Raw genomic sequence first — 12495 nt, 5'->3', positions numbered from 1 at the left:
GAGGAAAATGCTGTCTTTGCTGCTCAGTTAGTGCCTCTCCTGTTCACCATCCCAGGGGGCAAACTCAGGCTTTTGCTTTATCTCAGGTTATCCCAAAGTTCCATAGACCACCCTGTGTGGTTTAAATAGTTCTCTTCCCTGACTCCCTTATTGGGCTCCTTCTCACAGATGCCCTCCTCTCTGCCACGAGTTATCATCTCCTCCCCCCACCCCACGCCCTTTTAAAATGACTAGGTCATATTTCACTGCCTTTAACCCGACAAGCGCAGGTGAGGCAAACTTGTACATGGTACATCCCCCTTCTTCCCCTTTCTACCCCCCCACCCCCACCCCAGGCCAAGCATAATTTCATGATAGCTCAGCACTGGTAGTGGGAAGCGCCTCGGAGAACAGAACCCTATGCAATAAAACTGGGCTGTTGTTTTTGGCTCAACACTGTGAATTGATTTATTGTTTGAAGTGATGAGAAAAGGTGTTCGGAGACTTGGAAAAAAGTTTCCTCCACAGCGATGCCCCCCGCCCATCAGAAAGTAGTCTTCTGAGAGAGTCAGAGCTAGGAAATGTGGGGTTATTTTGGTAGCTGTCAGCAGGAATTGGCGAGAGTTTATATGTTAAATAAATACAAACTGCCTGTTTAATTATTTAACAAGGAGAACAACTGTCCCACTGTTGGCAAGTGGAAAACAGTCAACACTCAAACTATGTAAAATCCCATCTTGTTCCCATGATGTGATTTGACCCTGCTTGCACCCACAAGCTGCCCTCAGCCCTCCGGGGCATTTGATGGTGTTTGATTGGAGTTGGAATTGGAGTACAAGTCTCCTTAAGCAAGGAAATGCTAGAGAAACTAACTTCACCTCCAAGTGGGTTTCAAGGCAACCACTGTGTTGAAACTTCACTTGGGTTCCACTGGCTTCCCCCCCACCCTAAAACCCCCCCCCCCCAAGTTGTTAATGTCCTTGCCTCCTGCAAATTGCTGAATTTGAGCAACTACAGTCCCTCTTTTGCTGAAGAATGACTAGCAAGAATTCAAATGTTGTTTTTGAGAAAAGAGCTGCAGGGCTGTGATTTTCCTATTTGCTTAAAATGTCCCTCGAGAGGCCCTCCCTGATGGCTCAGCACAGCACTGCAAGCAAGCCTCAGCCGCTTCAGTGCCAGTTCAATCCCTGGCCCCAGAGGTCACCCACATGTTGCGGCAGACCTCTCCCTCCTGTCTAGTCTGCTGCTCCCCACAGCAGAGTTCTTCATCAATCTGCCTCTTCTGCTCCCCACTCTGTCTCTGGTCCTGAATCCTCTGATCACCCCTGCACCTCTGGCCTGCACCGCAGTTCTGTATACAGAAATAAATAAATCTTAAAATAAATAAATAAATAAGTAAATAAAAGCTCATTAAAAAAAATGTCCCTGCAGGTTAATTTAATTTATATACATCTCAACAGACTAAACTTCCTAGAATTTGTATGAACTAAAGATGTGAACACTAGGAAATGATTGAATTTTAGCCTATACCAACCGTCCTTTGTACTATGTGTGCAAATAGAAATAAAACTTGCTTTTGTGATAAAGTAAGTTTGCCATGCCATATAAATATTTAACATGTTGGAACCCAAAGCCAACTGACCAGTAACATGGAAAAAAAAAATGAGCACTTAGGGTCAAGATTAATAGAATAATTAACACCATTCAGAAGAGAGGGACAGAGAAAAAAGAAAGGAAAGGAAGGAGAGAAATGAAAACATGTAACTTAGTTCAGAGAGTCAAAACTTTGTCACATCCGCTTACTGTTATATTCTGCAACCCCTTTTTTTTTTAAAGATTTATTTATTTTGTGCATACAGAACTGGGGTACAGGCCAGAGGCTCAGGGATGGTGAGAGGCTTCACCAGAGACAGAGTGGGGAACAGAACAGGCAGATCGACGAAGTCCACTGCTGAGGGGAGCAGTGGGCAGGTCAGAAGAGGTCTGCCACACCATGTGGTCACCTCCGGGGCAGGTGGGGATCGAACTCATGTGGAAGCGGCTTTAGATTCTTAGTGCTGTGTTTTAACCCGCTGCGCCACCAGGGAGGGCCATATTCTGCAACCTTTAAGGACAGAAAAACCAATGGAAAACTCAACTGCGGTCAGACTTCGTTTTCTATAGCAAGTTACACTCTTCATGGGACTTCATGAAGTTCTTAGCTTTTAATTTGAGCTGAGAAATAAGATTTAACTTTTTAAAACTGGAACCTCATGCCCATCCTCACCTGGTAAAACCTCCAACACTGCTGGTTTTATTTCTAGATTCTCAGCAGACAGTGCCCAGAATATAGCTTTTACCTACTCATCTTGGCATCTTGGTTCAGAGGCGTGCTTAGATCCCTGAAGCCTGGTCAGATTCCTCTTCTTGTACATTCTAATGAACCCCTTTACTTTCAGGTCATGGTGCTTGCTCTAGACTCTAATTCTATATTTATATTATTATCATTTATTTAATGTCTTGTGCCTAATTAGATTGTAATCCATGAGAACCGGACCATCTCTGTATCCTTTTATTTGTGCATGAAATACCTACATGGTGCCTAGTACCTAGTAATTGCTCATTAGTACTTACTCAATAAATGATTATACTAAATATGTGTGTGTGTGTGTGTGTAAACTTATAAACTTAAGTATGCATAACTATATGTATATAGTATTGAAATATAGTGAATGTGGAAGTTAGGAACTGGGTACAGGTAGTCACCTAGAACATAGATGTCCTAATCCCATTTATCAGACTGAATAAAGATCTATAGGTTGGAAGCAACCAGGAAGGTGTTCCCAAGCCCAGGTATCACAAACCCATTTATCAACCTGAATGAGGAACAATTGGAGTCACGGGACCCCCGAACCAGTCAAAACTGAATGTTCAGAACACCAACACTGTCACAAAATGCTAAAGAAATAGATGAAGTTTCCATGAAGCAGGCCAGTTACCTGGACACTCAGTGGGCCTCGGTCACCTAGGAGACCCCGCAGGTCCCAACCAATCTTCAAGAGATACAACGAAGAGCTATCCAACAGCAGAACTTCCATTCCTTGCCCATCCTACCCCTGTGAAGACCTGCTTTTCAGCCCTTAGAGGTTCTCTATTTAGGATCCTGCTCAGAGACCTTTCTGGTCCTTCTTCTTATCTGACAAGAAATCTCTTGCTTTTCTGCCTAATTCTGATCTCAATGTTGAATTCTTTCCTCACTGAGTTAAGAGCAGAGCACCCCTAGAGGTCCTCGGACCCCTGAATCTGATTCAATGTGGTAGATATTCAATGTGGTCGACAGATATATGTAACAGAGTGTGTATAGTCCTGGGGTGCATAGCCAAAATAACAGAGTGAGTGTCTGGACCTGTATGTGCCCACACACAGGTGTGTAAACACACATCCACACTCGCCCGTGTCCAATATTGACTCAACTTCTCTGTGCCTCAGTTACTCATTTGTGAAATGAAAGGTAATGTGATTTCCCTTGCATACCCCATGTACTAGCCCAACAGAAGGGGTCAGAACAATGTTTTATTTAATACATTGTGATAGAGACCCCCAACAAATATATGCATGTTGAAAGAATACATTGAAGCCTCTCTCATTCAAATTCACTCTCAGCTCAAGCAGTCCATCATTCAAATAGTTCTAAATTTAGAGTCGCTTCCAAATATAGAATGTTTCCTGTGCAATTCTTTCCTTGAAAGACAGCCATGTCTAACCAGAAGTGAGGCTAATGTTTCCTATTAGCCCAGTTGCATTTCTGTCTCCCTCTTGGCTGCGGTGTGTGAGCTGATTGGGGGCCCATGTGACTGTGCTCACGTCCAAGCTCAGTAGAATGAATTTTTCAAGGCTGATTTGCAAGTCACGCTGTCACATGCCTCCCGAGTCCAGCTGTGTTGCAGCTGCTGCCTCCCCTGCATCCGTTCATCTTGCACTTGGATCAAAAGCAGGAGCACATTTGCTTGAACTGACTTGATATCAGCCCAGCTGTTTTCCCCCATTGTCATCAGGATGTTTACAGACCTGCTGTTCTCGCTGTTCTTGTTTCGTTAGCACACTTGGACTTGAAGAGTATTTTGTCACTTGGCTGGAGCAGACAGTTTGCTTGGCTTTGCTCTATTAGTGACACTTGACCAAGGCATTTGTTTCAAGCCTTCCAAAGCATACACCCGCATGTCTCCACGGTGACACTGAAGGACAGGGCTGGCTCTTTTGGTAAAGAGAGGTCAGGAGTGTCATTTGTCATTTCCTACTCTTCATGTGTTAGTTCTGATTATGTAGACAGGAGACCAATTTCAGCCTGTGATGGCACCAGTTTAGAGGAAGAAATGCATCCTCCTCCTCTGATTTGGGTTAATTGGGTGAATACATTTTACGTTCCTATGAAATGAATTGGTCCGTTCCTAACGCCCACTGATACCTCTCATACTGACAGGCATTTTGTTGGCAACAACTGTGCTGGAGGAACCACTTGGCAGTGATTGTTGGGGTGTGGAAAGGAGCCTAGTGGTCAGGTTGAGGTTTTAGGGCTGGCTGGCCCCTAATAATGACAACATGAGTGAGTCACTAGTCTTCGGAGACTCAATTTCCTCCTATAATAATAGACAGCAGTTATTACTGTGTTGAAACCTATACTAAAAAAAAAAAAAGAAAGAAAGAAAGAAAGAAAAGCTCTGCTTCAGGAGTACAGATTTCCAGACTCACCCCAAATATCCTGTTTCAGTCTATCTGAGATGGGCCCTGAGAGGTATCTTGATGCATCACAGCACATGCCAGTGCTTAATGGTGTCACCCTTACAATGTCAGAGGGTACAATATCCTATCCCAAGATATTTTGCATTTTTAGTATAATGCTCTTGCCCAAAAAAAGAATATGTTTCTGCTGTCCCAGAAGCTAAAACGTACCTCCCGTGCCCCTTTGGGGATGAGAGCACAGAGCTGCATACTGTCCAGGACAAAAGAGGGAACCACATGGCTGTTGAACACTTGATATGTGACTAGTTGAAATAGACCTGTGCTGTCAATATAAGACATGCATTGGACTTTTTGTGAGAAAAAAAGAATGTTGAAATCTAATTAATAACAGTAGTATTTGGATATGATGAGTTAAAGAAATACATTTAAATTTTTTTTTTTAATTTTAAAATGTGACTACTAGAAAATTGAAAATTGCATAGGTAGTTTGTATGTTTCTATTGGATGCTATTGAGCACAAGGTGATTTTTGGTGAGAATAACATGCTCACGAGGATAGAGCACTGATGGGGACTGTGCGTAGGAACCTCAGAAAGTGACCAGGGTAACCCTACTGGCCCTGACCAACCCCCATCATTCCGTTTTCATTTTCCTTGGTAAACTTTACAATTTACAGAGAATGCACTGAATCCTAAGCCAATTGGGTGTTTTATTAACATACATCTCTAGGGTGGGTCCATCTCTCTTTGAAAGTAGAGAACTGTTACCCTTACCCATTAGTTTCAGTTTTTCCCATTCTCCCAATGCGTTCCTATTTTGGCAATCCAAATTAGACTGTCCCCTTGATACAATGACAGCCAGTATTTTGGGGGGGAAAGGTTTTCAAAAATAATATCCAAAATGGGGAAAAGTGTGGTAAAATTGGTACACTTCTGTATTGTTTGGCAGTAGCAAAAATTATAAGCCCTTGAGAAACCAACATCACATCATATTTCAAGAGCCATAAAAAATGTTCTTACTCTTTGGTTCAGTAAAACCACTCCTGGGAATTTGTCTGAAGGAAACATCCAACAGAAACAGGATGAATGTATAAAGATATTCAATGCAGCATTACCTACACTACAAAATTAGAAGCCACTTAAACACCTAATCATTGAGGAACAGTTAGGAAAATTATGCTGCAACAATTCAGTGTAATAATATGCGTTCATTCAAATTTATCATCATGAGACTATATAACAGCATAGAAAAATGTATAGGAGATAATGTTAGATTCTATAAAGTAGGACACATAAATTGTATGTAGATTATGATTGTCTGATAACAATTATATGCATATGAAAGAAGATTTGGAAGAAATTCATAAAAATGAAATCTCTGTTAGGGTTATTAAAAAATAAATCAGAGCATTTAAGCCAGGAGAACATGCTTCTTATGATATCAGGACATGGAGTCCCACAGTGTCCATAAATCAAGTGAAAATATGTAATATTCTGTGTGACTGTGTGTAATGTGTATTTTGCTTTGTTTTGTTTTAGAAACATTTTTGACTGATTTTGGAGGGATTTATTGCCTCTCTGTCAAGAATCAGGGCTTAATTATTGTGCTATTATTTTATTGCTTCAATAATGAAAAGAAAGTGAGGTGTCTTCTCCCCAGTCTCATAACCCCAGGGGAATACACGGTGAGCCTGTAAGTCCCAATGTAAGAAGAGATCTGACCTTGGTTGGCCTCGTCAGCAAGACACAGCAAGTACTCAGAAGCCCCATAATGTCCCACCAAACACCGACGCCTTCTCTTCTCTGATGTTCTCTAATGTTCCCTTCTCTAATGCTCTCCCTCCTCTTTCCCTACTTCTCTGTAATCTAGTCAGACCAAATCTGCACAACTTCAGGCCTTTACCACCCTCTGTACTAAATGTCCTGCAGTGCCACAGGTGACCTTACCATAAAGAACGTTTGCCTTTCAGCAGGGCTTTAGCTGAATAAACCTGTAACCCAGTGGGGACTAGTATAGTGAACATGTAGTTACTAGGACAGGGTCAGAGACAGATCTGTGTGGTGATATCAGCTGCTTCCCCACTTCACACCACATACACAGCACTTTGGAGGGTTCGCAGCAGTCCAAGGCACATCACTCAGTGAGTCCTAGCATGAGTTACTCTCCTGTGGGCCAACAAAAGACAATGACAGCCAGGGTTGTTTTAAATCACCCATCCAAACAAAAATCTGCAAATATATTAGCTGTAGGCAAAATGGAGTTCCTACACCTGCCCGAGAGTCCTGGGACTCCAGTCCCCCTCCAACTGTCCTTCCTCTCTTAGCCCAATGCTCTGCTTCTGGCCTTTTGCCATCATCGCTTTCTCTTATTTGGGGGGAAGATTTTCTTTTGAAAGACTCTCACTTCCATCTCTAGTCTCCTGGGCTTCCTCGAACAGCAGTCTTGTCCTGATTAATTGGAGTGAGACTTTTAATGTTTCCTATGTAGCCTATTTGCCTATAGGAGATTAGATGTTCTCTAATGGACACCTACAAATGAGCTGAATAAAAAAAGAAAGAAGTGAACACTTTTTAAAAAGTAGTCCAGTAGCTTCAGCCTTTGAGAGTTGCTGCCAGCTTTCTCTGTGCTCAACATCCAGCTCTTCTTGTTCCCTTGACATTTTGGTGAAAGCTTTTTTCCTATTCCAGGCTAACATTTGCTCCTTCAACTTTTCCTGTCACACTCCTTTTCCCCTGGGAACCTTGAAACTAGATGCAGCAATCACTAAATCCCTTCTTTCTAGCCATAGATTCACCTGCTGTCTAACTTTCAGGGGTACACCAAAACACCCCAGGCTGTTCTTTTGCCTATTCCAAAATCTCTCCCAGGAATGCTAAGATGATATGACACTTTCCTTCAAGACCCATATTCACAACTGGCAGTGAAATTTCAAATGCTCTTTTTCACATCTGGCTTAAGGAATTGTGATCTAACCTGTTAGTCTTCCTTCACAAGGCAGTGGGGATTTGAAAAGACTTGTGGTCATTGCCTTGAGGGTCTTTGATTGTGTTACTTGTGAAGAGGACAGATCTCAGCTTCAGAGAGAGTGGGGATCAGATCAAATCCTTGTCACTTCACAGCTGTATGACCCTTGAAGAAGAAATCAAGCCTCAATTTCCTGATCTGAAAACGATAACATGATCCTGGTGTCTGTTTTATAAGTACAAGCGTACATTGTTATAGATCAATTGTTGCTATTAGCTATCTCTTCTCCTTTTGCTCTCAATAGCAGAATCTTGGATTTTTTCGTGGGTTTCTAGCTGTCTAGAATAAACATTGTTATTGTCACGTCTACCTGCTCGTTAAGTACGATCATGGGGCTGATTTCTGGCCAAAGAAATGCAGGCAGAGGAACTGGGTATGATTTCCTGGAAGTGTTGGGTTGTAGGAAAAATCATGATGTATTTTTTCTCTGTTTTCAAGCAAAAATGTGTCATAATTTTTCTGACAGCCCACTATCTTTAACTTCTTTGGACTTTTGTCCTTCTCACTGGGTAGAATTGAGATACAAGGGTTGGAGCACCTGCAGCCATGCTAGCCAATAAGGAGACTGAGGGAATGAAATCCACACATTTCAATTGAACAAATGAGAAGTTCAAGTTCCAAATGTAATGGAGAGCCACAGGTGTCTTCTCTGACTGTTCACCTCTAGATATTGGCAGGGGAGAGGAACGTATAGTTTATCATTTAAGTATTATATTTTCTTTCTGTCTTGCTGACACATCTGACCCTAAAAAGGACTCACACATTTAAAGCATGATAGTTGTCACTGAAGCTACCACCCGTGCTTTCTAATAATCTCTCCCCATCCTAACCCAGCCAACAGTATAAAGTAACTTGTAGGGATATGTTCTGTATTTCTAATTTATTGAGTTTTAACTATGACTTAGGCAAAACAAATGACCTAGATGCAATACCTTATTTAAACTTCACAATGGCCCCATCAGGGTGCCACATCTAAGGAACATGACAGGACAGGTCCACACCAGCTCACAGGGAATATGACATTTAGACCAGATTTTAAATCACACCATTACTTTCCTACAAGCAATCTGGAAAACAAGTAATTCCAAAATAAACGTGATCTAACCTTTTGAGTTCTCCTCTTGCTTGCCAAAACCTACTCAATAGAGAAATCTACCTGAAACATACCCAAAATAGTTGTGCTAAAAGTCAAATCAGTAATACTTGCCTTTTCTAAACCCATTCTCCAAAAAATGTATGAATAATGTATGGACAGAACTTGCAGACAGTGGTCACAGTTATAAGTATTTATAGCCAAAATATTCTCTTTTGTGGAGGTTTCATTTTTGCCCAGTGATGGCAATTTTTGTCCAATTTTTAAGGAAGCCAGATGTTCATCTATTTGCTGGTTTGCCCTGGCCCACAAAAACAGCAAGGATTAAACTCAAATTACTTTCCACCTTCCCAAGTACCTCATTTTTAGCTTAAAAGGACGCATTATACAACAATCTATTGTTCAAGTAGGAATACCCAGATGCCAGACCTAGTCAGATGGGCTCACACTAAACCCCCACTGGCAGTGTGAGCAGCTGAGCTGTGAAGACAGGGAGTGCATAAGGAATGCCGAAAAGGCTGCCTTTAGGAAATCCCAGTACATGAGAATTCTAACCCGCAAAGCAGGTCCTTCCGAAGTGATTTCACACCCTGTGTCAGTTGTGGGAGATACACAGAACTTACATGTAGGAGCTATGAGTTCTAATTCAGACTTTGATACTTCTCAGCTGTGAAAACCTGGCCTTTGAACCTCAATCTTACCCACTAGGTATACTTAGTACTTAGGGTTAGGTTGTTATGAGGTAACACATTTCAGAATATCTAGTCTAGTGTGTGGCACATAACAGGTATTGAAAATATTCTTCATTCCTTTAATCTGAATGAGTAAATTATATCGAGTTCATTCTGCACTTGAAATTTAAATAATTTTTACCTAAAAGGGCAAAATCTTAATTTTATATGCATTTCTTAATTGATATGCACTTCTCTAGGAAACTATCATTCATTAAAATAAAAGGGAAGCCCTGAAAGCCTATAACAGATGCCAGGCATATCTGAAATCCTATTCTCAATTTTTAGCTGATTGCTACTGGAATGGCTCAGAGTCAGCTGGCCGAGTTAGCAAAGACATTTAGGGGCATGGGGCTTGCAGGCTCTGTGGTGAGAATCGTCCTTTCACTCCCTCTGGCATAAATGGACGTGATCAGGTTTTTTCTGCCCTCCAGCCATTACCATCCATAATCCACACCTGTGGTTTTACACGTGTGCCGGGATGGCGGCCCCTGGAGTGTGGATGGGGGGTGTTAAGGGGGTGCACCTGAGCCCAGAGATGAGCAATATAAGTGCGGCAGCAGAGGCTTGAAGGCTGCACAGGGCCGGGGTACAGTGGAGAGCATGAGAGACCGGCTGGGAGAAGAAAGAGCATATAGGGGTTCGCAGGGACCCGGAGCTGCTGTCTGCCTGCCCGCGTGTCTCCCTGCATGCTCTTAGAAAACCTGTGGGGATGACGTCAAGGGCTCCAAGCTTCTCTCTGAAGCTTCCTGAACCGAGATGAACCTACCCAGCCAGAGATGGTTGCAGAACACCCCCTCACTGCATGTCACCAAGAAGCGAATACACATTCTCTTCTGAGAATACACACTCAAATGTGCAGTTTAGTTCAATGTAGCCTTCCCCACCCTTCCTCCCACCTCCCTCCATCACAGCAGTGCGGTGGAACGGATGAGCCATCCCGGTCAGCGGACAGAATCAAAAACCTAATGCGCCACTTCTTTGCAGCATTATGCATGGCCCCGACTCCTAGTATTGGACCAGATGCTGGACACCCCCTGGAGCTGCCACCAGGCTTCCTACGTGTGTGGCACACCCACGTTTTTTTAGTGTTCACCGTGATTATCTGATTTTACCCAGAGGGTAAGTTTTTTTTAGGCTTTTTTTTTTTTAGCCCCCTGTGAGACGGAGAGCGGTGACTCAATGTTCAAGTCACCCAGGGAGTTGGTCCCACAGTCAGAACCAGAAGCCCAGTCTCCTAATTAGGAGCCTGGATGTAATCCATCGTGGTCTTACTGGGATACTTTCTGCTGTTTGGTGCGGAGGGGGAGCAGGTCTTCGTGGTGCTGGCCGGTCCCAGTAGAGCAGAGTATGTTGAATGACGGCCTCTGCCAGTGGACTCAAGTGGAAACCACTGAGATAACCCAAAAGGCCCCCACACATTTCCAAACCCCCGCTAGGAGGGCTGCTACTGTCTCTGGCGGGAAGAGTGGAGTCCAGTCCTCTTCCGTGCGTGAGAATGTGGAGTCCCCAGATAGCAAGAACCGTAACAGCCCTTGCCAACTCGCCCTGTGTGATGCACACAGCTGTTGCCCACACTCTCCTCCAGCCTTTTTAGTGAACGCAGGATGCTGAACTAGGAACACCATTCAGTCATTTGGCCCTTTAGCTATAAACCAGAGACATTCTACCGGGGTGGAGAGGGGGACAGGATCAAAACCGAGGCGGGAAGAGCACTGGGACTATGGTGATGCAAATGGGTGAGTTGGTGGGAAGTCCACGGGGATTACAACTGAGATGGAAAAATATACAAAATGAAGAATTATGTAAATATATATATAATAAAAAAAGACCAAAAAAATCATTAAAAAATTATTTAGACTTTTTTTTAATTTTATAGTAATTTATTTTTACATATTTTTGTGCATTTTTCCATCTCAGTTGCAAACCTCTTGGGTCATTCAGTCTTTTAACAGAGTTCCTCATATCCTTGTAAGGGTTCTGTGCTGTATGAGAATGCAAATTTGAAGAGGGGTGTGTGCTCAAGGAGCCTGCAGGGTGGAGGGGCTGGGATGGGGCCTGGAGCTGGTGAAGGCAAAGCGCTGCCCCACAGCATGAAGTCACATAGGTGACGGACTTGACAAGGGTTCCTAACCGGGACTCCCCGGCACAGGGAAGGAAGGGTTTTCCCTCTCTCAGCTTCCCAGAGCCAGATGGTGTTGGAATAGAACAAATTCGCCATTGATGAAGATGGTTATGTAGAGCCAGAATCACCGGAGGGTTGGAAAATGTTAGGGACTGAAACAGCAAACATGGAGGCCCAAGTAGGAGGTTTCAATGTCCTGTCCAGTTCTGCAGCCTGCGGCACCCATTGAGGACCATTCAGAACATGACCCGTCTGACTCTGTGAGGTAGGTGGCAATGGAAACAGCCCATCTTGGGCTGGTTTATAAAAAAATAGGAACTAAACTGTTTTTCTCCCAAAGTGCCTACTATAAAATGCTGTCTCTAAGAAAACTTACCCTGTACCATCTGTTCACTCATATAGTAGTGAGTGCCACTTCTTGGTGAGGACAGGAGTGAGCATTAGGAAGTTTTGAGAGGGCAGGGCAAAGACAGAGTCCTCTATGGAGGAATTTTTAATTGGGCACACCGGATTTTTTCCCCCAAGTTAGCCGAAAGAGCAGAGAACCCCTTAGCTTCAATTTCCTCTGGTCTGTGCTGATCTGAAAGGTCAGCAGCTTGGATGTCAGCTGGGGACAGTTCACTGACAGCTCTGTGACAAGGGAGAACATCTCGGGGGATGAGGGTGCCCCAAAAGGCAGACATTGTTCTGATTTCCAGGAGGCGAAGTGTCAGCTTTCAACAAATGTTCCTCCGTGCAAATGCCACCCAGAGAATTGCTCTAACTGGGTTAAAAGTCGTGTTTGTGCCACCCATGTCAGGACAGGGCTTAGAAAAAGGAATCAGC

This window comes from Condylura cristata, unplaced genomic scaffold, assembly GCF_000260355.1.
Source record: "Condylura cristata isolate star-nosed mole 26May11 unplaced genomic scaffold, ConCri1.0 scaffold00012, whole genome shotgun sequence".
Classification (NCBI taxonomy): domain Eukaryota; kingdom Metazoa; phylum Chordata; class Mammalia; order Eulipotyphla; family Talpidae; genus Condylura; species Condylura cristata.
Note: the sequence above shows the minus strand (reverse complement) of the source record.